The following is a 27,252-nucleotide window of genomic DNA, read 5'->3' on the forward strand; positions in this document are numbered from 1 at the left end:
TTGAGGATATTTGATCTTCTAAAATTCTCTAAAATCTCTTGGTACTTTTTTTCTGTGGGGATTTTTCTACATAGAGTCTTAACAGAATAGAACAGAGAGAAAGCTGTGCAGAGAAAATTATGTGTCTAAATGAGGACCTAAGGAAATTTGGTCTCTGTATACTTGGTTTCACATGTTTCTCATATTTAAAAAGGTGCACGCTGACATCCCACATCCATTTCCATCCCTTGGCCTGGAAAGAGAATATCCACAGTCTTCCATTAAAGTGGCACATTCAGCAAACATTCAACTGTCAATGGGCATTGCTAAAGTGGCCTAGTGCCACTCTCACCTCAGCACTCAGGAGGAACCAGATGGACCCACAGAAATTTGAGGAAACTGGTTGTCCTCATAAATTTGAAACTAGAAAATAAAGAGTGTTCACAGTCTTCCATTCCCAATCACAATATGAATCTTTGTCCACATAGAAGGTTTGTTTATTGCTTACCAGGAGTGCACAACCTCATCAGATGTCATCAGGTAATGACTAGACACCGGAAGGTTCTTAGTTCCTGGAGGTACTGTGCTGTTGGCACCTAGTCAGATGAAACACTGAAAGATGCTGGTGAACTGCTTCAACCCTCAGGTCTGTCCAAGATTCAAAACCGATTCACAAACCTGTCAGAAATTCTGCTTAAGAAGAGGATATGACCATAAACTCAGTCTAAGAAACTGATGTCTGGGTAATTATATGACTCCTTAGTAAGAGTGATTTATTTTTGGAAAAGAGAAGAAATAATGGGAGATTTACTATAATCTCAAGAGAATGCCTTTATTTTGCTGGAAAGCACCAGAGGAAACCCAGGAGAAACCTTGTTCTAGGAGTTATAAAAGAAGGATAATGCAAACTGTGGTACCTGAGCTCATCTGTAAACCTGAGCTTTATCTTTGTAGACAAGGAAGTGTTATATCTGCTCATCACACAGTCTTCAGAAGGTCAATAAAATCATGTCCAGAAAACCCCTCCCCAGTGCCTGAGCTCCTCAGAGTCACGTGTATCTCCTTATATTCTGTTTCACCTTTCAGGGCCTCTTATGGTTGGTGAGACTTTTCTACCATCCTCTTACTATAGGTAAAGCACACTTGTCAGTCACTGAGGCTGAAATAGTTATTTCCTGGTGACAGCTCTGCTTTCTACTTTTTATTCTGCCTACCCAATATGATAGCCAGTTTGAAAAAAGCCTAACTGTGCTTAACAACACTGATGCCAAGTAGTCCACACTCCTCTGGTGACTGTGGAGCTGTAGGAAGCCATACCTCTCTCCCGTGGAATTCACTGAGCTTGGCCACCCATCAGAGACAAGCCAGTGACTTCTTGAGAGGAGATTTGGAAACCAAAACACCTCCCAGATCAGATACACCCTGCTTTCTGGCCCCCTTTTCTTCTACTATGATCTGGACCATGTGTGCACAGGTTCAAGAACTAAGTCTACTACCAATAATATTCCTTACTCATTGATACCACCACCTTTAGTCCTCATGTCTTTGAATTGCAAGAAAAAGCCTGTGTGTGAGCTGCCAGAAATCTGACAAAGAGATGACAGCCTCAAGTGCCATAGCTTTCAGCCAAGGAGAGAACCCTGAATAGAACAACAGGTTGAACAAGGGAAGAGTTCCAGGAAAGGAGTAGAAACTGCAGGTTCTCATGTGAGAAATTTGTGATAGAGCACAAAGATGGCTTTTCCTTGTCCACATTTATCTAGGTCGGCTGCCATTTTGAAGAAGTTTTTCCTAAGGCTCATGTAAGAAGCCAACAAATAATTGTTGTTGATTTCAGTGTTCTGCTCTAGCGCACTTAAGATTTGGAATCTCTCTTGTGGAGGTAGAGTGACATTATGATGTCTGAGGATGTTCTAAGACAGAAAAAAAAAGACAGGAAAGATCAAAATCATTGGTCAGGCCTGCTGCCATTCCAGATCTCTAGCGCACGTGCACATGCATGCACATAAACACACACACACACACACACACACACACAAACACAAACACATACACACAGTTCTGTGCATCTGTATTGCTGCATGTTTGTGTTGGATTCACAGATCTCTTTTGCTAAAGAAATTAGAGTGAATAGAACCCCACATGTGGTGATTGAGTTTTATGAATTTGGTAAATAATCCCACCATGGGATTTCCTTATTATGGTAATCAAGTGGTAGGCTTGGGATTGGGATGTCTGTCCCCATTAAACATGTAATGCACAAGAGCTTTCAGGGAATGCTCAACTTTAGGAGCTGTCTTACAAATAGCCTATTTATTGAAGTGAGAACCAGAAAACTTCACATAGCTATGAGTGGTTCTGTACACATAGAAACGTAATGCATTTTCATGACCATGAGGAAGGAAAACTCAGTTTCTGCTGTCTAAGAAGTTCAGAGGAATGGATACAGAAAATGTGTTAAATTTACACAATGGAGTCCTACTCAGCTATTAAAAAGAATGAATTCATGAAATTCTTAGGCATGTGGTTGGAACTTGAAAATATCATCCTGAGTGAGGTAACCTATCACAAAGAAAACACACAGTAATCACTTGCTGATAAATGGATATTAGCCCAAAAGCTCAGAACACCCAAGATACAACTCACAGATCACATAAAGCTCAAGAAAGAGTAATATCAAAGTGTGGGTACATTGATCCTTCTTGAAAGGTGGATCAACACACGATGGCTTACAACCAACCGATAGACTGAGCATAGGTTCCTCAATGGAGCAGCTAGAGAAAGGACCCAAAGAGATGAAGAGATTTTCAGCCTCACAGGAGGAAGAAGTACCAACCAGTATCTCCAGAGATCCCAAGGTTTAAAACACCAAACAAAGAGAACCCATGGCTCCAGCTACTCATGTAGCAGAGGATGGATATTTCAGACATCAATGAGAGGAGAGGCCATTGCTCCTATGAAGGCTTGATGCCCCAGTGTAGGGGAATGCCAGGTCAGGAAAGTGTGTGGGGGATTGTTGGTAAACGGGGAGGGGAAATGGGATAGGGGATTTTTGGAGGGGTAACAAGGAAAGGTAATAACATTTGAAATCTAAATAAAGGAAATAGATACTAACAAATAAACAGAAAACAAACAAACAAAAATGTTCAGAACCTAATCCTGAGAATCCTCAGTAGGCAATAAAACAGTTGAATAATCTGAGCACTTTGAATCACAGCATTGTGCATGACTTTCTTGGGTCAGAGTGTTTGAGCACAGAGTGCAATGCAGTCTAAAGACTAACTGATAAGGGCATTGACCTGTGTTATCTAATCCCAGTGGCAATATAAAGAAAAAGTGATATATGTCCACTTGGGTGAAAACATTTGAGGATCATTAGTATAAACACAAAAATAACATTTACATTTTAAATTTGTCTCTCATAATTCCATGTAAATTACCTTCATTTGTAACTGCATTGAGACATACCATATTTGTTGTTACAGTAGAGAAAGATCCTTTCTTCTGTAGATTCCATTGGTCTGAGTGCCTAGGTATCACTAGGTTCCCACCTGTCACAAGATAAACAAGAAGCTAGGAAAGGAGATCCTTTCCTTCACTGGGAATTAATGTTATATTACATTAATGTGGACACACTTCCCAGGGAGGATGTGGATGTGACAGGTGAAGGGAAGATCAAGATTAATCTTTCAGTCATTTTTACCTCAGATAAATCCCTGTGCAGGATTAGATGTAAAAGGACTTCAACCTGATTGCTGAGAAAGTCTCAAGCCTCCTCTCTCAACACTGCTGTTGCCATTGGTCTCTGAGATCTCACTAGATCACCCATTTAGTTGTGCTTGTAGGATCATAGGATCTTTCAGTGCATTCCTCCAAAGATTTCTAAGTTTGGCTTATAATTCAGTGCCAATAATAATCTGTCATAGGATATGATGTATTACTGAGAAAATAGATACTATGGCTTATATTGAGCTGTTGAGTAACTGTAGTTAAAAATGTCTCATACATTTATTATAAAATACTTAGAACTTTAAGTGTCTTAACACAAACCAATGACAAATGGTTGAAGTAATTGATTTGCTAATTAAGCTGATTTCAAGATTCCATAATGTGTAAATTTGTTAACTCTTAATATTGTATCTGCCTAATGTTTGGAACTGATAATTTTCATTTAAAATATTTTTTAAAAAATTAATATTGAAGTATGAGTATCAAAAATTCTAATTTTATACTTTTGATATTCAAAAGTGTATCAAGAAATCATTCAAGGATAACTGAGATATTTTAAATAAATTCTGTTATGTATGATGATACATTTTATTTCATTGTTCTTCAGATAATTGGCAGCTATACCCATTCTATTACTTGTCTCTTTGAAACATTGCAGCTGTAAACATGTATGTTCAAGTATTCCTGTGAAATTATTTTGACAACAGTTCTCTTGCCTTTTGGCCAGGAATTGCAGCTAATGAGAATTTCTTCCTGGGATAATTAATTTCCCTGAGCACTCTCTTTTCAATTAAAGTTGAAGAAAGGTATATAATAATAAATAGGGACTGTTAAATACGTTTTGATGATTTATACACCTTCAAGTTGACTGGAATCATCTAAGAAATCGTAGAAGCATATTTCTGGTTATATGTGTTAGAGACTTTCCAGGTGGGATTAACAGATGCAGGTGTTCCACTCTGAATGTGGGAACTGTGTGTCCCTTGACCTGGAAGCTGAGGTTGAATAAACAGTAGCAAAGGAGATAGCCACCAGAGAAGTACATCCCTTCTTCTTTTTTGCCTTTCTGCAAGGCTAAAATGCTGTACTCCAGCATACTGTACTCCCAGCCATGATGAACAGAATCTTCCTCCTATTGGAATGCAAACCCCTATAGCTCCTTGGAACCTTTCTCTAACTCCTCTATTGGGGACCCTTTGCTCAGTTCAATGGTTGGCTGAGAGAATCCCCCTCTGTATTTGTAAGGCACTGGCAAGGCCTCTCATGAGACTGCTATATCAGGCTCCTGTCAGCTAGCACTGTTGTCATGCACAATAGTGTCTGGGTTTGGTAACTGTATATGGGATAGATTCCTATTTGAGGGCAGTCCCTGTAAGGTCATTCCTTCCTTCTCTGCTTGACACTTTGTTTCTATATTTCCTCCCATGAGTATTTAGTACCCCTTTGAGAAGGATCTAGGCTAAAGGGGTCTGGAAGGATGTACCAAGTTGACAGTGAAAGACACAAAAATGAACTAGAGCAGCTACATCAGTTTCAGACAAAGTAGGTGTCATTTATATAATAACATGTCATTACTTAAAGCATAACATACATGCTTTTCTTACATTTTGAAGGTTTACAGTTCCATGATGGAGTCACTGGAAGTGTTGAGTTCACGATCTCATTCATGCATGGCAGCTTCTTGCTGTCTTTCTACAACCATGAAACGAGCTCCTTGTCCCTCTCTGGACTGTTATTGGAGGTAAAGTGACCCAGAAGTGACATCACTGCTGGAATCCCAGCTCTCTCCTGGCAGGCTGTGCTCAGAGGGCAATGAAACCACCCAGCTCCAGGGTGCAGATGGTGAGTGGAAGGATCCTTTCCCAGATGCTCTACTCATCTTATGTCCTGTGACTCTCCCACAGTTCTTATTTTAGATTCGCTGTCTTTATCCATTTGTTACCCTATGTTCTAATAAGGACTCTTGGAAAGGCTCCTATTGTCTCACCATTATAGTACTTTGAACTTTGAACCAGAAGTTATCTGTGACCCCAATATGAAATACAATTCTCAACATCCATTCACAAGTAATATTAGACAGTAGTGTGGGCCAACTGCATTTCTTTTTTTTAAGAAGTTGTATTTTCTTTCATTATGATAAGTAAAAAGCAAATTTCCAGTAATTATTGTTAAAATATACTATATATATATATATATATATATATATATGTGTGTGTGTGTGTGTGTGTGTGTGTGTGTGTGTGTGTGTGTGTAATTCGAAATTGATTGACTAGATTGCAACATTGAAAGATTATATATACCATAACCACAAAAATATGTAAAAACTTTGGTAGAAGTAAAAAAAAAATCATGATTGCTTGAGTTAAGGACATACTGGTAGAGAAGGAAAACCCTCCTACTTTGTGACATATTTGAATATGTATTTAATTGGACTATAAAGGTGTTAGAAAGTGAAGGAAATAACCTTATATTTGTAGGGTTTTTTTTTTGAGATTTCTTTTTTTTATTTTTTTTTAATTTATTGATATATTTATTTACATTTCAAATTATTTCCCATTTTCTGGACCCCCAGTCCCCGAAAGTCCCATCAGTCCCCTTCCCTCCCCCTGTTTTCCCACCCAACCCTTCCCACTTCCCTGTTCTGATTTTTTACTTTTTTTAAATACATTTTTTTAGTCAATATATTTTTATTTACATTTTAAATGATTTTCTCTTTTCTGGCCCCCCACTCCCCAAAAGTCCCATAAACCCCCTTCCCTCCCCCTGTTCTCCTACACGTATGACGTTTTTATTGCCTGTTGACATTTCTGTGATCTGATGTGTTTGTCACTACTTATAGTATTACCCTCTCACTCAAAATCAGCCTGCAGCTACATGCTTTCCAGAAGCAGTCTGTTCTGCCCAGCTGCTCTAAAAATCAATCTGTCTATAAAAAGCCAGCCTTGCTAAGGGTAATGCCAGCATAGGTATTTCTTTCCCAAGCTGAATGAGAGAACACAGACTTTCAGGGTCCAATTCTTTAAAGAAAGTAAATATACACATAATAGAAGCTCCAAATGCATCATTATTTACATTTTTATATTTTATATTTTTACCATTTTAAAAGGTACAATGGCATCATTAATTGAATATACATTATGTTCTGTAACTTTCCCCCTGTGCCCATGTCCTCAAGGATCTTTCCCAGTTTCTCTTGAATATGTTGTGGAAAATGCAAAGACAGAAAATCAGACATTATGCTGGCAGAGAGACAGAGATACATACAGAATGTCCAACAGACAGGCAGACACACACAGAGAAAAGAGAAAGAGACAGACAGAGAGAGCAAGATAGAAAGAGAGAGACAGAGACAGAGACAGAGAGAGAGAGACAGTGCGAAAGAGTAGCACCCAACTCCATATGAGATTTCTCCATTAAATACCCCTCCTCAGAGCTCAGGAAATCCTGAAGTAGAAAAATAAGAATAAATAATATACTTTCCATAGGATAGACTAGACACAAGGAGAACAAAGCGTTCTAAGTCAACTGATCAAAACTTATTTGTATACACAGATACCGAGGCAGCAAACATAGGGTGTACTGGGGTGTACAAAGTCTTCCCAAAACCTACCTTACACTTTAGTATTTTTATGAGAATCCTAAATGTGTAAAAATATGTCTCAGTTTCTTGTGTCTTCTCTTGAGCTCTTTTCTTCTATTGGTTTGCCAAGTCTTACTTTGTTGAGGTTTTCAGTGTGGTAGCCTAAGTTTCATTCTTAAATTCAATATACAGATCTAAAAGAAACCACCTTCCTGAAATTATCTGCTGACTTCCAAACTTTTATCCCTTTACTGATCAATATTGAACACACAAACAAACAAACAAACAAACAAATGTTAAGTATCTTAGATGAGGTTTAGAGAGATGCTTTAGTGATTATGAGCATGTACTGCTCTTGCAGAAGACCCTACTGAAGTTCTGGTACCTCATAAGCTAGCTCACAACCGTGAAAGTGGAAGGTAACATTAAGCAACATCTGAAATTGTCTTCTGACATCCACATTTGCATGCTGTGTGCAAATATCCTCCCATTGTTCAGGTGACATTCCTTACTGTATATGAAGGTGTATCTCTATATTTTCAATTGTTAAATCTGTACTGATAAAGACCTAAGTGATGGCAGGAGTTTGATACTGTTATTTCTGAACCATCACTGTGTTTTAGATTTTACATTTTGCTGATTTAAATTTTGCTGTTTTGCTCAAAACAGGAATGTCATTGCCCAGTGGCAATCCAAGAAATATTCTGGCACTGCCTTATTGCTGATTGCTAATTATAAATATCTGACAGCCAATAGTCAGGTCAAAACTACTGGGGTTGACCAGGGCAGTAGACAACAGAGGGGACAAAAGCAGATGCAGGAGTATGAAAAGATACTGATGGAAACAGAAGATAGGGAACAGAGCAGTAAACAACAGGACCCAATTGCGTAGGTAGATTTTTGTACAACTTGAAGTTTAAATGAGCTATCCCATTAAAATGCCTATAGCTTTGACCAATACAGAAATCTATGTTTTAGTTCTCCTGTAAGCTGCTCTGTGAAAAGCCCTGCTTTCATCTATGCTTACAACAATACATACCTGCAAAACAATATGTGATGCAGCTTCTTGGGTGTATGGATGATTAAACTGATAGACAATTTCATGGTTTCCTACATAGAGGAATCCAGAGAAGCTTCCATCCCTCTTCCAAACACAATGGTCCTTCCTGCCTGACAAGTGTAGCCCAGCCTTCTCACATTTCTCTCTTGCACAAATACCCTTTGAGCCTTGGTAACAGGCTCTCAGGGCAGCAATAGAGCCCCTGAGAACAAAGTCTTTGATTTATTACTCGTGCTGTATGCATAGAGGCAGAGAAGGCACACACAGAACTAAGTACACATGTATGAATGCTCACATCTACAAGCATAATCTCTCACTCATGGAGACCCTCATCTCTGTACATACTCATGTATCACACACAATTGGAGAAACCTGTGACAGAGAGGCACATGTAGACACACATACTTCAAAGGGTTTTTACAACTGTATAGCCATTTAATCTACTGTACACTTGAGAAACTCCCCTGAGCCAGCAAGAAACAGGACTTGTGTGTTAGCTCATGATAACTGTGGCATCCACTGCTTCCTCATTTTCCTGGACTTCCATCAACCACTGTCCAATCATGTTCTCTTTCAGATATCTCTGGATAAAATAGCTAAGGGTCCTGGAATGCAAACTGCATGACAAGTGTGGTTGCCAATCTTTCAGCCTTGTACATCTATCAAGATAGCAGTGTCACAGATGGAGGTAGATGAATAGTGCTCTCACAAGGCAGAGAGGGGAGAGGCATTCAACAGAAAGCAACAGGCATGCCACTTACTTCATTCAGCTTAGAATCTCTGTCTCCACAGTTGGCTCCAGTCAGTCTGTGGAAAACTTCATCCCTCTGCTCCCTCGGAATCTCTCTTGACCAATTAAAGGTAAGTTGTCTAAGAGACATGGCAACACAGCTTGTGAGCAATGAGTATTTCTTTATGGTCACCTGTCCCTTTGCCTAACTGTGAAGTATCTTTTAGCCTCTGGTTCCTATATTGATGATTTGTGAGGTTTGGTTGTCCAGAACTTGAGCATGCTATATTAGTAACTCAGGCCTAAATAGAACATCAACATCACTGTCACTCAAACCTCACTGAAGCTGAGGCAAGAAAATCATGTGGCCAGCCTGCCTTATATGGAAATTCTACCTCAAAAAATGCATGATTGTCATTCAGAAATGTCACTGCACCTGACATCTCATAGACTACAAATGCCTCTTACTATGCTAACAGGAAAATGTCAGCAGCAAGGAGGATAAACTGCTCTGAGTTAATGAAATCACCTGAGAGGTTCTTTGCTTGTTGATGGAGAATCACCAAAATATCAGCACATCCCTCCTCTCATCTCTAGAATTGGCTTTACTTTTGATCAGGTCTAACTATGTAATCCAAACTACCTAGACATCTTGGTATATTTCTCCCTCTATCCCAAGAAGCAGGACTTGAGATGTAAGGCAGAATAGCATACTTTTTGTCTTCTGAGTGACTTACATGATTAAAGAATAGGAAAATTGGCAAATTTCCTACCTTCCATTATCTCCAACAGGTCTTTAACTTGTAGCCACAAGGTCTCCCCAGAAAACACATTCAGAGTCTACAACATAAATACTATTATTCTTTCTCTGGTTCAAATTAAGGACAGCTTATGTCTGAATAGGAAGTCCATACACAACTGGTTAAAATATTCCATGTTCTCCTTCTCTTGCTGTCTTAGCTTTTTCAGGGACTTTAAGCTTCTTCTAGAACTCCACACTCTCTACTTACCCATGGGTTCTCTGCCAGATCCCCCACCTGACATCCCTTGAGGTACATGCATCAAGACTGAGGAAATCCAGGCAGGCTCTTGAGCACGTACATACTTATAGAGTTCTAGGTTTAAGGATTTCTATTTTTTCTCAGAAGACTTTGTGCATGTGAATTTTTGGTCTATATGAATGTATATGAATTCATTACTAGAGCCAAGGTTACCTGAGAAAATTAGAAATTGAGTAGAGAACTTATGAGCAAACATATGGGAGCTGAGATCAAATAGGATCCATATTGAATGATATTTTTTTTTTGGAATGAGCCATGTCTGGAGCCTCACGCTGTGTCTATAAATTAATTTGTACTCTACAGAGCATTGGAGATCAGAATGCTTTGTGTCCTCCTCATGTTTTGATCTAGGAACATTTACAAGTGATTACCTGGCCCCTCAGCCTAGTCCTGTACTTATAGTACCACCTCACTTACAACTCTGCACTGGCTAGCAGCAAGTCAGTCTGGGGATTGGGTTGTGTCTATGTATACAGGGCCAGCTGTGATATGAAAAGACATAATTTGTGTCTTCACTTAGACCAACAAGCAAGGAGAGGTGAGAATCATAGGAAAGGATCTAATAGGAGAAGGGAAGAAAAAGTGTGTGTCTGGGACAGATGTGGACTGGAATGTAAGCATTGCAAAAAGGACACTTAGAGATTCACTTTCTGTACTCATCTTGGCACCGACATGCAAAGGGACCAGTGGTAAGAAAACCTCGTGCTGTAGTGATGGAACAGTTATCAGTGTGGCATCCTTATATGATGCATTTTTGAGTGCAGACTTGTGGAAATAATTGAGAGTTCATTATTCTCAGATTGCAATGGTTACTGAGACCCTGGCTGCTCTTGAGGATCCAATAGGAATCACCCTGTCCACAGGCTTCAATATCCAAGCTAGAGACCATGAATCTTAAGCTAAAGGGAGGACCCTCTGCAGTGAACACTTGCAGCTTGTTTCAGCAACTGATGATTGTGATCAAAAAATTCAGTCCCAGGAGTGAGAAACCCACTTTGTACTTTTATTCAGTGAACCCTGAAGCTACATAAACAATATAAGATAGTACTATTTCTCTTGGTTACATACCAGAAGTAGATGGTAAGAACCTACTGTTGAAGAAACCACAGTTCAGTCTTGGTACATAGAGAAATGAACTGAGTCTGGCAGATGTCTGACTGTTGCCTTGCATTCTCTGTGAAGTGTGGTGCTATACATGGGAGAAAAGTCATGTTCTGACTACTAGTGGATTTTATATGCTATTATTCTAACGTGCTTGGTAGGATATGCCTACAGATGCAATCATGACAGTCTTGCTATAACAGTAACCAACACTTTCTGGTTAAAATTTTGTCCATTAGACAAGATGGAATCCATACCTAGATCTTTAATCTGGTCCTAAACCCACACTTGGTACATAACAGATCATGAAAAGACACACTGCTGTCATTTTGGACATACTTTCAAACTGCTTCCTGAATGTGTTCATGTTCATAGATTAGTGCTACTTTTCCCAGAGGTCAGAGAAACTACTTTTGCAGGGGGATCTGTCAATGTATAGACTAATTTAATCTCATTTTTATTATGATTACTCTTATTGCTACTACTCTTATTATTATTATTATCACTGTTATTATTATTTAGATGTATACCTATTTCCTTATTTACCTCAAATTGCTGAGAGCAAATGTTAAGTGTTTGACCCCAAATGAGACATTTAAATCACACAAATACACACCAGACCTATCTACTCAGAGGCTATAGTATAACATGACCTAGAAACAGTATAAAAGGTGGAAGATGAGGAGGAGCGCTTTGAAAACGTCTGTTCTGGACAGGATAAGCCATTGCACTCATAAATCCCAGGGGCTGTGTTTACTTGCACTATACCTTTAAAAAGTGAAGTCCTTACAGCATTCTGTCATACATATTAAAGAAGCTCCTAGTCCAGCTTTATAAGAAGAGGTACTAATATCAAGTGTTTTTGGTATGAGGAGTCATATTTCTTTAGAGGTATGGAGTAAAGAATTTGTCCAGCATCCGGGACACCACAAGGAAGACATGTAACACACCTGATTATACACAGCAGGTTTTGGGTTTTGTTTTGCTTTGTTTTGTTTTGTTTTAAATAGTACATGTGCCTTGGCTTTCAGGCACAAGGACCTTAGCACCATGCCTGACAAGCAGAGTTTGATCATGGAATCTAACATAGTAGTAGAAAATACCTGATGCCTTCAAGTGCTCCTGAACTCGAGAGAACCTCTAGCATATGTACTCTAGAAGCAAAACAATAAACACATATACAGAAACACACACACACACACACAGAGAGAGAGAGAGAGAGAGAGAGAGAGAGAGAGAGAGAGAAACAGAGAGACAGAGAGAGAGAGACAGACAGACAGACAGACAGACACAGAGACACAGAGACACAGAAAGAAAATAAATGTACATTTAAAGGAGACATGATAGTTAAAGAGATTTTTTTTTAAATTGGATTCTGTGTAATTTGCGGGAAACATCAATGTGTTGTGATTAGCTTCACTTCTGAACAGGGCCAAAGTCAGAAGCATTGACGAGAATAGTTGACCACCCACAGGTCATAGTGAGCTTCTTTCTGCCAGTATGCCAACAGCAGTGAGTTTGTCCTGCCATCCCTTGTTCATGACAGTATCTTTGTGTGAGGTGGATGCAAGTACTATTCTCATTGATTAGGTCATGAAGAATTCAGGGAAATCACATGCTGTAGGAACCATGTTCGGGTGAGCACATTACTCTGTGTAGGCCAGACAGATTTCCCTGGTGTATTGTCTTGTGTTTTGTGGCAAGATTGTTGAGTCAGTAGTATATCCATCAGGACAACTTGGTTGTAGGACTGGACAAACTGGAACAGGTGACATGGTGTATGAGGAGTGGAGAAAGTCTTCCTCATCTTATTTATGTTCTATAAATGTGACAAATTCCACAGGGCTGTAGTCATCTTCTCTTGTCTTCCAGGGTTTGAGAGGTGGTCACTTTGTTACCAAAGTTCTTTTCACATCTGTGATGAACTGAAGATTCAATATGCAGTGAACATCACAGAACAAAGTCAGCACTTTAATGGTATAAGCCTGACACAGCATCCTCAAAGGTTCTTCAGGAAGCCTAGCAGAAACACACATCTCTAGGATATTTTCCAGAAAATACAACTTTTTCAGTTTTCCATGATGTTGCAGTACCAGACTATAATAATCTCATGTAGGGAGACATCATATCATGCTGTTTGTACTAGAAACTAAATACTGGTGATTGACTCATGTCAGATTAAAGTCAATCCAAAAGCAACAAAGTTTCTATTTAGTCAGAAAATTCTCTTTAGTCTTCAATAATCCATTTCTCTCAGGGCAACACTCTGAGTAGATGAAAAATGTAGGCTGATGTCTGGGACTTTTGAGGTGATTCCCTTCTGCAGTTGGTTAGTGAGTGTCAGAAATACAATCTCTCCCACATCCACCCTGTGACAAATGATGCAGACCAGTTTTGGGTGTACTGAATCCTTACATACAATGTATGTTCATGGTTCATGGCCAAAAATATTGTCTTAACCTCTTAATATGATTTATAACAAAATCAATTTCTAATTGTTATGAAATCCTAATACACTATTTATGTTTAAATAAACCTCATATAGAAAATATAAGTTTTCTTTTGGCCACCAAGCATAACCATCCAGACTGGTACACATATATGATGTAGATTAAACATTCAAGATATAGAAGCAACACGTATAACACATTGAACATAACAGATATGTATACCACCGTACATACATATAACACATTCATATATTTAAAACACTCAGAGAGACATACATGTACACAAGTGCTCACACACACACACATTCTCTCTCTCTCTCTCTCTCTCTCTCTCTCTCTCTCTCTCTCTCTCTCTCTCTCACTCACTCACTCTCTCTCTCCCACAACTGAGGTGTTTGGGATTTGACTCATCTCAAATCTGTGACAGTCACCATGATGTCCCAGGAGGTGACATGACTGCAATCCTGCAATTGGAGTAAAGGAAATGTGGATAAGTCATGGAAAACTCCGAATTTGAAACAACTTATACTTCTTATATTATATGAAAGTAAAGTCTCATGTTATCTAGGCTACACCATATATCGTAGAAAGCACAGAAGGATCTTGGTGTTATCCTCCTGACTCCTGCTCTGCCGAGCTATGTTATAGTCAAGCAGCAATTTGGCAGATTCCAGAAATGGAAGTTCTGGAACTGAATCCAGGGCCTAAAGTTTAAAACACAAGCAATCTCACTGCAGAGCCCTGTCCCAAGCCTCTAATGTAAAAAAGCTCACTGTAGAGCAGTAGTTCTCATCTTAAAGGTGAGATTATCTTGTTGGTGGCAGCTATGGGAAAGGGGCTGGGACCCAGTACTCCTCCCTAGTTCTCCTCATGATCAGAGTCTGTGTCACTACGTATCTTGACAGATATTTTACAGAGTCACTTGCAAAGTATTGCTTTATTAAAAGGATCAGTAAGTCCAGTGTAGTATTGGAGTCATTGTATAAATCAGATGATAAAATTTATCTAATAGTCTTTGAGGAATGCTTAAATATAGCATACAAAAACATGAGGAGTACTCAGTCTGACTCCGTTTGGCTACATAATTGCAGATAGCTTTAAACTCATGATTCACCTGCTATATCTGTCCTGCTGCTGGCTTTGTCGATATGTTTTACATTGGCCAGAAATAGAAAGGATCATTACAACTTGGAACCTTGGGAGTAGATTTCCAGGTAATTTTTTATAATCATGCAATCTCTTTCAATTTTCCAATTCTTAACATTGTTATGTTACAAGACAGAGCTATGTAGTTTAGAACACATCTGTACAGATCTTCTTCCTCCCATCTGACTGAAAAAACCTTCTCTGCTTTTGATCCATGAGAGTATTCAACTGGGAACAAGGGAGATGATAAAATGTGTAACAGAATCCACTGATCTTATACGGAAGCAGGCACTGCACAATCACCTGACTCCAGATCCAGGGCATCTGACAAACTCTTCTCAGCACTACAGGTGCTGAACCCACAGATAACAGGCTTAAACTGAAAATGGTATCTGCTTTCTCAAGTCTACACAATGATGGTACAGAAAGAAACATAGAAATATACATGTTTTACAAAAGAAATCTTAAATTATATTAGGTCTTTATTTTTTGTTATAATCAAGAGTATAATGCAATATATATATACACACACACATACATACACATATATATTATGACACACATAAAGCACACATACGCAGAGAGACAGAGAGAGACAGACTGACTGAATGACTCTTGGAATTAGCAGTCTGATATAGGATCTAAGTTTAGTTTGGATCTCTGTGACTGAATTTCTGGTTCTTATATATTTTATGGGACAGATTCTGGTCCTTTCACTATGTTGCTACATTTCCTTTGAATCTAAACTCAATGGAAGAGCCCTGGCTGATATGCAATAAAGTGAAAGAATCTTGCTATCTGGGGCTGATCTGACACCAGAGATCTGATCATACTAAGTGTGTGACCAGAGAAAATAATATGGGAGAAGAAACTACTTCCCTAGAGAGTTAGAACCATACACTTCCAGACAAAATTCCTGGTCATAATTTGCATAATTAACCTTTATTGCATATTTTTCATTTACATTCAGATCACTGAGTGAGAGTTAGGTAATGACATTGATAAAGCATTAAATAAGCTAATGCTTTCATACTTTGTTCTTTTCCTCATGTTACTGGGGAAGGAATTCAGAGCCTCAAGCATGCTGCTCTCATACTCTGACCCTGAAGTACACTCAAGTTTTGCTTCCTTAATCTTATCCTGATGTTATTAGTAAGCCCAGATATCAGGTTTGAGGGACAGAAAGGACTAGCATCTCAGAGACAGTCAATGACTAGATTTCAAATATGAGAAAACTGATATCCACTGATACCTGCATCCTAGATATTTGGTTATTGTGAATTGTTAAGAAGAGGGTGGTGAAGATGAACTGCCAGGAGGGTAAGGAAAAAATGATGAACCCAATCAGCACTGTGTCCTGCCTGAATACACGGCCTTGATTACTTGTACAAAGATACATACACAAAAGAGAGCTGTGTCCTGTCTGTGGGTGTGGAACCCTCTCCGTGGACAATCGGATATTTCTTGTAGTCCAGTAGGTGTCAGTATGAAAATTCCAATTCTGAAATGAGAAAAGGCAGACACAGTTGCACATATTTGCCTCCAAGTCCTAGTTTCCTCTGTCTCTCTTTTCCACCTTTCTCTCTAACTTTTTCATTTGTTTCTGTTTTCTTTTAGTCATTCTTCTCTTTTTTTCTTAGATGTTTCTTTTTTCTTAGATGTCTCTCCCTCTTTCTCTTTTACCATCTCATCTCTCTTAAAACCTCCCATCTCTCTTCTCATCTTCCTTGCACAATGTTTCCCTTCTATTTTAGTAACTGCGGACTATGTCTGCCTATTGTAATTGATCATGGTCCACGCTGTCCTCCTCCTAGGCCTTGACATCCATGTCCCAGTTTTAATTATCCTCTAGTTTCATAGCATTTCTCCTTTCTTTTTTTCTTTGATGTCTTTCCCCTCTGATCTTCCATCTACCCTTTCTTATTTATTTATTTATTCATGTATTCATTCATTCACTTTCCTTCCTTTTGTCATACCCCTCTTTCTTCTCCTCTCTCATCTCTGAGTCTTTTCCTCTCTCCTCTGTGCCCTCCTCCTCTTGCATCTTTATCTATATAAACATCTCTGTCTCTATATCTCTGGATCCCTTTCTTGCATGATAATCTAAGTGGACAGAGGAAGTCAACAGTAGAAATATGTAGGAAGAACAATGTAGCAATGAGTTAGGTCTGTTTAAACCAATAAATGTGAGGGAGAAGTGACAAATTTCTAAAGCCAGAAATTTTGTTCCTGTAGTACATCAAGTCTACAAAAAATATTATAAAAGAAAGCAGGATGATTCATTGCTTGACCAATAGTACCTCTCCTGAAGAATTCAGAATAACACAGCATTGGGAAATAAAAGAACTGAAACTCTTATACAGTGTTTTCTGAGGAATTTCTCCAATCTCTGCCTCTTGAGGAAATTTCATGAGAGGTTGTCTTAGAAATCCAGCAGAGGTGTCATATTATCTTTTAAGAGTGGCTGGTGATCGTTAGAATATGCACCTTAAAGGAAGGCTTTCATAGCAATCAGTTAAGACATTCTGTACATAGACAGTTTTTAAATAGTTTTGAGTCATTGAAAATTTTGTAATTCTAAATTCCAGACTTGAATCTCACATACTTACTGTTTATACTTGGGAGCACATACCACAGCTGTGGATTCAGGGAGCATCATTTGGTATGCAAAATGTGTGTGTAGTTCTACACTTGAAAGAAATGCTGTATGGGTTGGATGGGTCTGAGAAGACAAAAGAAGTCAAGAATTGTAAGTTAGCCCAGCCAACTATGCTTGATTCACCAAGGAAGTGAGGCCATGGATCATTAACAATCTGTTCTCTCCTGTGATTTCCAAAATCTCTCCATGCAGACCCACATCTGTCATGTGGAAAAGGAAAATTGAATCATCTGCCTTGCTCTGCTACATCATAAAGTTCAAAATGAACTGAGGAAAGGAAAACTCATGCAAAATGTAAATAAATAATATATCTAATAAAAAACACAGTAAAGGTGCTATGGGCATGGCCTAGTGCCTGCTTAGCATGCATAATAAAACATCATAAATCAAAAAGGAAGGTTTTCTCCTTTACTGCCTCTGTTTTCAATTTTGTGAATGGGCACCATGACCAATGCAACATTTATAAAGAATTTAATCAGGGCTCCTTACAGGTCCAGAACTTCAGTCCATTATCATCATAGCAGATAGCATGGCATCATCCTGGCAAACATGGTGCCAGATGAGCAGAGAGTTCTACATCTTGTTTGAAAAGCAAACAGGAACATAAAATATCACAGGAAGGAAGAAGGGTTTTGGAGTTCATGCCCAAAGTGAAACACTTTCTCCAATAATGAGACTCTACTCCAACAAGGCCATACCCTCTAATAGTGTCACTTCCCTTTGATCATCCATGACTACTTAAACCTGATGTCTAGACAGTAACAATTTAAAGTTTTGTCCTTCACTTCTAACCCATGTCTGCTTCCTTCCTGCCAACAGCACACTGATTAAATCATCATTTTTTCTGATGACTACTTCAACAATCTCTCTGGGAATGCAGCTGTTGACATTGAATCCTTCCTCTGAGACCCATGGGATTTCTCCCTATGTGAAGAGGAGCTACTACAGTCCTTCTGATGTGGTACTGTACTACTCACACAATCATACTATGACTCTTTCCTTTACTTCCTTTCCATTCTCACTGGGTCACCAGATGTAACTACCCATCAGACAAATACATTCATGAGTCCACACTTACAGATAGTAATCTTACAGAGAGTAATGGTTGCAGCCCAGTTAAAAAAGTTACATTTCTGCCCAATGAACGTGAAGTACTGCTAGAATTGAGGAGGTTCTCATATAAAATGAAGGAAGACATGGTGAGATCAAGAGAGGTTTCAATGTCAGAGGAAGGAAGGGAGAAATTTAGAGCAGGCTTTTAGCAGATTCTCATTTCTATCTCTAAGTTGTGTATGCATATAGATGCTTCCACCTTGAGCCCTTTAACAACTCTATTTATGTATGTACACTCACAACTATGCCTTAATTTAAAACATCAAGCCTTTGACAACTAAAGTGAAATCAAAGAAAAATTGAAGAAAACAACAAACAAGAAGATACCATGTCCAAACCATCTCACAGGTCCTACATATCAGTAATCTGCTAACCCATTCCCTAAGAGCACCCTCCTCACTTCAAATTCCCCTAGATTCTAGGTCCTAGATGCCAACTTCAGTATGACCATTATGACAGACTCCACATTGGCCAATTCCTCATCAAGTGACTTTTAGTTTTGAGGCACAGCATTACTGTTCACTCAACTTGGCACCTACAAGTATTATTGTCCTGAATGCTGGGGGTCCAGGAGTGTGACAATATACCCAGATTTTATGACATTATTGAACATTGCAATCTCTGCCCATGAAGACTTAAAAGGCATTAAGTCAATATCCTCAGAACTCCAGCAGGTCAAATCCTGAAGTCATTCTTCCTGCATCCCTGTTATGCGGCTTCTGCAAACATCATATCCAGTTCTCCTTCACCTTTGTTTCTTCTTCATCCCTATATACCCTGCTTTCCTCATTAGACATTCATCTAATCTGCCAGGGAATTGTTTCTCTTGCAGCCAGTACTCCCTATTTATCAGGATCATGACCCACCTGCATGTGAATGAGGTCCCTCTCTAGGTTTCTCACAACATCCTCCCAATGTTGATGCAGTTGGAATATCTAACATGTGCCTTCAATTCCAAACAGTAAAACTGAACCCTGCTGTCAAGGTCTGTCCTCTTCTACAGCCCTATTCATGTTTATGAGAGGAGCACTTCTAACTCCATTAGTACAATTGAAATCCTGCCCAGTCTGACTCCTCAGCCTCTACACCTATTGCCTGGGTATCTGAATTACCCTGATCCCTCCTACACACAAACAAGACTATCATCTTCTTATCCTCATTCCATGGTATAAGCTCTCAAACCACACCTGACATTCCCTTCCCAAGGAGCCCTTCAACTCCTTTAATTTTAACTTCTGGAATATGGCGTTGGTTACATCATTCTTTTGCTCAGAATAGACCAGAGTTTTCTCTCTACTCAAAATCACTCTCTATTTTTACATTCCATCCTAGACAAGGTATGCCATGGTTCTCTTTGGTGATGTCAGTGCAGATCAGGCATTCGTTTCCAATACAAACCACAAATCCCAGACAACGGAAATGCTCATTGATATAGGATCTCTCGTATCTCTCTCCAATATGATCCCCTCTCCCATAAACTTTTTGGGCACCTCTTCCCAAGTCATCATGTCACTTTACATGTGACATCTCTTCCTGTGCAACCCTCACTGTCCTATATTTCTCACCTGAAGTATATTGTGCACTTTGTCTCATGTGACTTGGTGCTCATTTTTGTGTGATTTCCCTTTTGAGTCCCAAGCCACAAAAGGCCAATATCAGTTGGGCATAACATATTATTAAATTAGGCACAGCAGGAAGAATTTATACAATTGGAATGAAGAGCATCAGCACTTCCCAAGGTCTGATTAGAAGTTTTTGATCTCACAAAAAACACAAGTAATCCTCCTCCTTGGGGCTTATATCTGTTGTTAGAAGAAATTTAATAGTTTTGTGAACTTCAGTCTTTGAAAATGACAGAATCATCCAAGGGACTCTCTAGGCAAGTAAATGTGTTTTCTTGAAAGTCAAAAGATGTATGCTCTACATGTTCAAACACTTCAAAATCTTGCATGTAAGATTATTTTGGTGTACACAAAGGAAGTACTTCTTCATAAATAAAAAACACAATCATGAGAACAGACTCTCTTGGCTTACTTAAGTTTCATTTCTATACCTTTTAGGTATACGGTTGCAGTGGCTATTCCTGGTTGTCAACTTGACTATATCTAGAATGAACTACAATCTAGAATTGGAAGGCTCACCTATGATCCTAATCTGGAGGCTCAGAGATATAAGTTTCTGACTTGGATCTTGGCATGGAGATCTTGAAGCATAGTGGCTATGAATTTTAGAAGATTAAGACAAGGAGATGTCCAAGTTCAAGATCATCTGGGATTAAAGGCATGGAGGCACACGCCTTTAATCTGGGCCACACCCTCTGCTGGAGAACCACAGGCAAGTAATCTGGGCCACACCCTCTGTTGAAGACCTACAGCCTTTAATCTGGGCTACACCCTCTGCTGGAGATATATAAGGACATTGGAAGAAGGAAGGTTTACACACTCTTCCTATATTGCTTGCCTCGTGGGACTGAGCAACTGCTAGATCATTGGAATTCCACCCACAGCTGCTGCTGTCCATTTTGGGGGAGTTGGACAATAGACTGTAAGTCATTGACAAATTACCTAACTAGATAGAGACTGCCCATACGTTTTGTGACTCTAGAGAACCCAAACTAATACAATGGTCTATGTACATTTTCTCATATATCGTAGCAAGCTACCATTCTCCACACAGTTTCACATGAAGTTCAAAGTTTGAACAATTACTCCTAATAAGACATAAAATACAAAGAGCTGTAAAAGTGCTAGGAAATGCTCCTTTAATTTGAACTGCACACTTGATTATATGTGCTCAGAGCCGATGATCTGGAATGAATTGACTCTGTGCACAGCAAGTTTTAGATAGGCTGTTTCAAAGAAACAGAAAAGGAACGCTCATTCCCAGAGGTCCTTTTGCTTACATGTGTCCATCCTAATGTAAGAAGTCCGAGTCCTTCTTGAATAAAGAAGAGATCCTCCTCATGCTTTGCACAGCAATAATCTAGGTCTCCTTCTTGGACAGGAATGAGGATATGGCTGATGTGATATTCCTCTCCAACCTGCCAGGACAAAACAACTTGTCACAACTCTTGGAGGTCTCAGACCCATTCTCTCAGACACACAATAGGCCCCAGACCAGACAGTGCATGAATCTCATTTTTCTTTCTCCCTTTGTTGTTTCAAATCCTTGGCTGCTCTTGTGTTTTGCTGAGATACAGTTAAAAAGGAACAGATGTTGAGTAGAAATGTAGATGTCCAGCTTGACACCTTTTGGTGTTAGGGTCTTTCCAGTAGCAGCCAGTAGGATTGCTCAGGAGTCCAGAGATGCCTAGGAAACTAGTGCTCAAAAGCTTACCAGAGTAGATACTCAGACCAGGACCTAAAAGTCATTGACTTCTGGTTACAACTAGGCAACTTGTCTGTTTCTGGGACTTATGCCTGGCTACCTGCATTTCTGCTTTCTGTCTGCGTTCTTTTACCTTTAGGTAATATAGAACTCTGACGCTGAGGGGCCCAGTGTTCCAGACTTGAGGCAACTGTCCAGCACCTCTGCCTTACCTTACTGGTGAGCTTCAGTCTCACTCCTTTTTTCCTGACCCAGATGCAATTTGAACAACTTCTACACAAGGCTTGTCCAAATGAGAAACCGATGATGACTCACCTGGCCATTCTAAGGTGCCAGTTTCTGCAGCCTCCTTGGCAGCTGGTGATGTTGTTGGAGCTGCTTCATTGCAGGCTTTCTTTTCTGAAGGCACCACTGTTGGGCTGAGGGTTCCAGTTGTTACTGAATAAGGCTGAGCTTCCTCTGATGAAATTGGTGCTCCAGCACCCACCTTCCCACCTTGTTTATTTTTCTTGAGAACCATACCATTTTTGAAAAGGAAAGGAAGCCCATTTTGAAAATCGGGTTCTGATCTTTCTTTTTTCCTCCCACAATGATTCCTTCTTGGACAGTTCTTCTTCTTCTTTCTTCTTCTACAGGAGAGGAAAAGAATTTAGTCCACTACTTCAAATTTTGGAAGAAGCTTCTTTTCAGCCCAGATATGAACAAAGTGTAGTTCCCTTAAAGTCTGACATTTCAGCCTAGGGCCTGTATCCCTGGTGTCTTGGAAAATCCATTCTTCTATCTTACTATTTTCCTGTTTTAATAAAGTTAGGTCTCAGTCTTCTTAGTATGCCATGACATTGTATGTGTGTGTGTGTGTGTGTGTGTGTGTGTGTGTGCATGTTCATGTGTGTTGATTGGATTACAGAGGGCATGTGGAGCCCTTTCATTGACTCACACACTTCAAAGACACTGCACAAGACAGTTCTTGGAACAGACTGTGTAGATGTCACACAGTCCTCCTATATCCATGCATCTCCTCACACTGACCTTTTTTGTCAAGCAAATGAGATTTTCTTCAGAGTATTGATTTATCAGGTCTCTCTTCCAGTCCTCAGCCCTCACAAAAATCTGTTTTGTTGTTTGCAATACAAAACCAAAATGGATAATTAGAAAAGTGCTAATGTTAGAAAAGAGAGAAAGAAAAGAAGTTGGCAGGGGCAGCAGTATCTCGTGCATGACTTGAACCCCATTCCCAGCCATCCCCTCTATACAGAATTCTTAAAATAGCATTGCCCACCTTTCCATCTAGTGTCATCATCTGTGGCTTTTCTGTGAGCAGCTGTGTTCTGCTCTGGAGTTTTTGGTGAGCCACATTGAGAATGAAAGCCTACCTTGAGAATATTTGGTTTTTTATAAATCTCCAGAACCTCTTTGTAGTTTTTATTCACAGGGAGCTTTTCCACATAGAGTCTAAAGGAATAGAGTGGAGAGACTAAGCTGTGCAGAGAAATTAAAATGTCTAAATGAGTCCCTGAGGAATCTTGGACTCTGTTGTCACTGCTTTAGAAGTTATTGGTATTTAATAAGGCACACCCTGAGATCCCACATCAATTTCCATTATTTAGACTGGAGAAAAACTATCAAAATTCTTCCATGAAACTGGCACATTCAGCAAACATTAGCTGTCAATAAGCATAGTTAAAGTGACACAGTGCCAGTTGGTCATTTCAACACCCAGGAGGCACCAGATAGATCCACAATCCTTGAGGAAACAGGATGGACTCCTGGACTTCATACTAAGAAATAAACACAGTGGTCTGAGTCTCTCATTCTCACTATTAATATTTGCTCACATAGCACTTTTGTTTATTGCTTCCTGGGAGTGTACCACCTTACCTCAGACATCACTAGGTAATGAGAGGAGATACAGAGGGTGCTCATTTCTAGGTGGTGATGTTCCCTGGGTACCTAGTCTCATGATGCACTGAAAGATGCTAGTAAACTGCTTCAACTCTCATGTCTGTCCAAGATTCAAGATTCACTGCCTTGTCAAAAACTCTTCTTGAGAAGAGGATATGACCAGAAACTCAGTCTAGGAAACTGATGTATGGGAAAACATGTGACTCCTTGTTAAGAGAGATTTGTTATTGGAAAAGGGAAGAAATGAGAGTAGATTTATTGTGATTTCAAGAGGATGCCTTCATTTTACTGGAAACCACCAGTGGAAAACCAAGAGAAACCCTGTTGTAGTATTTGTACAACAAAGGGAATGCAAACTGTGGTACCTCTACTCATCTGTAAATCTAAGCTCTCTAGTTGTGGAACAGTAATTGATGTACCTACTAAACATTCAGTCTTCTGAAGATCAATGAAATCATGTCCAGAAAACCCCTCCCTATACTATACACACACACACACACACACACACACACACACACACACACACACACACACACTATATCTCCTTATATTCTGTTTCACAAAATTTAAGGCCAACTAGGATTGGTGAGACTTTTCCATTTTTCCCCTTACTAAAGTCAAAGCACCCTTGTCACTGAGGCTGTAAGAACTATTTCATGGTGGCAGCTTTGCAATCTGTATTTTACTCTTCCTACGCAATATAATGAACAGTTTGGAGAAATTTCTAAGGATGGTTAACCACACTGAAGCCAGGTAGTCAACAGTCCTCTGGTGACTGTGGAGCTACAGGAATGCCTACCTCTCTCCCATAGAACACAATAGGTGTGGGCACACATCAAAGACAGTCCTGTGACTGTTTACATCAGGGGAGATTTGAAAATCAAAATAGCTATCAATTCAGATACACACTGATTTTCAGCCCTCTTTTCTTCCACTATGAGCTGGACCTTGTGTACCATTATAGTTCCTCATTTATAATACCACCACATTTGGTCCTCATATCTTTGAATCACAAGAAAAAGTCTGTGTGGGTAGTGCCAGAAATCTGATGAAAATATAACATCCTCAAGTTCTATAGCTGTGAACAAAGAGGAAAACCCTGAATAGAAAAGCAGACTGAGAAAAAAAACGTTTTGGAGAAAAGGAGTATAAACTGCAGGTTCTCACATGAGGAATTTGTGGTAGAGCACAAAGGCTGCTTCCTTTTGTCCACAGTGATCAAGGTCAGCTGCCATTTTGGAGAAGTGTTTGCTCGGGCTCATGTAAAATGCTAATGAATAATTCTTGTTGATTTCGATGTTCTGCCCAAGAGCACTCAGCAGTTGGAACCGCTCTTGGGGAAGAAGAGTGGCATTATCATGCCTGGCAATGTTCTAAGACAGAAAAAAAGACAGGAAACATCAAAACACTTTGTCTGACATGCTGCCATTTCAGCTCTCTAGCACATTCATGCCTTTGCGCACAGACACACACATACACACTACACACACACACACATACACACACACACAATTGTGTATGTATATCTGTGTCAGATTCACAAACCTCTCTCCCTAAAGAAATTAGAATGAATAGAACACCCCCTTGTGTCAATTCAGCTTCATTCATTTAGTGAATAATCATACTTTGGTATTTCTTATTATGCTAGTACAGTGGTAGATTTGGGATTAGGACTGTCTCTTCCAATTAAAAACATAATGCAAAGGAGCTCTGAGGGAATGTTCAAGTTAAGCAGCTGGCTTACAAATAGGCTATTTATTGAAATCAGGACCAGAAGACTTCACATAGCTGTGAGTGGTTGTGTACAAATAGGAGGGTTATGCATTTGCATGATCATGAGGAATGAAAACTAAGTTCCTGATGTTTAAGAGGTTCAGAAATTAAGGCTGAGAATCTTCAGTAGGCCATACAGGCTTTGAGAACTCTGAGCACCTTGGACCACTGCGTTGTACAGGCTGTCTTGGGTTAGAGTGTTTGAGGGCAGTGTTCAATATAGTGTGAAGACTAACTGGACAGAGCATTGACCTGTTTTCCCTGATCCCAGTGGCAATATAAGGAAATAATTATATATGACCAGTTGGGTGAAAACATTTGAAGATCACCAGTCTAAATACAGAAAAAGACATTGAGATGTTAAATTTGCCTCAAAGAATTCCATGCAAATTACCTTTATTTGTAGCTGTGTTGAGACCACATTTGTTCCAGTACAGAAAGTTATATCATTGCCTAGACTCTGTTGGTCTGAGTGCCTAGGGTTCAGGAGGTTCCCAACTGTCACAAGATGAACAATAAGTTAGGAAAGGAAAACTTTGCTTCTTTGTGAATTAATGTTATATTACATTAATATATGCATTGCTAAATAAACCACTATGCCATAGTAAGTCAATCTTCATTGAAAATTCCTGGTAATCCCCTACAATGCTGCATAAAGCCATTCCAGGACCAGGGCTCTCTCCTTCCTCTTCTAGTTTCTTCTTGGGAATGATTTGATATGTGACAGGACAGAGAAGTGGGAGGAGGTTGATTGGGGAACAGGCAAAGGGAAGAAGGCTTATGGGATTATGCTGAGGGGTAAACCAGGAAAGGGAAAATCATATGTAATGTAAACTAAGAATATAGAAAATAAAAAAGAGAAAATTCCTATAGTTGATAAGTGTTGATTTAATCCATATTTCAATTAAAATTGTGTTTTACTCTGCAATATGTGTTGTGTCTACCATCCTGCTTCAGTCACTGAATTATAGGAATAAAAATCTGTATCTCCATGGCCCCCTAGTGCTCAGGTGGCATATCTTCACAAGTAATGCTGCCACTGGCACTTTTTAAAAGATTTTGCCTGGAGGACCACAGCAGGTAATATAGTTTCTCTGTGTCCTAGACATGACACACAGTCAAATTTTCTGTCCTGAAGTTTCCATTCAAACCATAAAGATCTGGTCCATGCGGGTTGTACTCTGAGTCCCCAGTAGGACACAGGTGTAAATCCTGGCAGGTCAGCCAGGACAACCCTGTCCGTAGAGGGTTGGCAGATGTGGCAGCCAGTTTCCCTCCCATCACAACACTGCTACTGAAGAGCACTGCAGTTCAAAGGTTAATGTGGAAACTGAGTGCAGGATGGCTGCCACAATGAGACATTTTGGCTTTGAGCATTCCTGTGTACACCCCAGCTCTCTGTCTGCTTCTCTGGAAAACCTCTCATGAACTACCTGGGTGCTTTCTCTACGTTGTGCTCTCCTAAGCACTCTACCTCTAGGTGTGACCAGAGCCTGTTAGTTTTGCTACTATGGAATGTGAAGATCCTTATAATTAAAGAAGGAATGCTCTGTCCAAAATCATGAGCTCAGATATATCAGGGCCAAAACTGACACTAGGGCACCAGATTCTATTTCAGTACATTCCCTATGCTTCCACACTG

At 39.5% G+C, this 27,252-nt stretch overlaps 1 long non-coding RNA gene across 1 annotated transcript; it reads right to left on the reverse strand.

The window, feature by feature from the left end:
* Positions 1–14,073: 14,073 nt before the first annotated feature.
* On the reverse strand, positions 14,074–17,552 carry LOC127663608 (uncharacterized). The gene is made up of 3 exons (XR_007973005.1): positions 17,446–17,552; positions 16,238–16,337; positions 14,074–14,154 (listed from the first exon to the last, which is right to left on the reverse strand). It is a non-coding gene; the product is annotated as an uncharacterized LOC127663608 (long non-coding RNA).
* Between the last annotated feature and the right edge of the window lie 9,700 nt (positions 17,553–27,252).

This window comes from Apodemus sylvaticus, chromosome 13, assembly GCF_947179515.1.
Source record: "Apodemus sylvaticus chromosome 13, mApoSyl1.1, whole genome shotgun sequence".
In the NCBI taxonomy this organism is placed as follows: Eukaryota; Metazoa; Chordata; class Mammalia; order Rodentia; family Muridae; genus Apodemus; species Apodemus sylvaticus.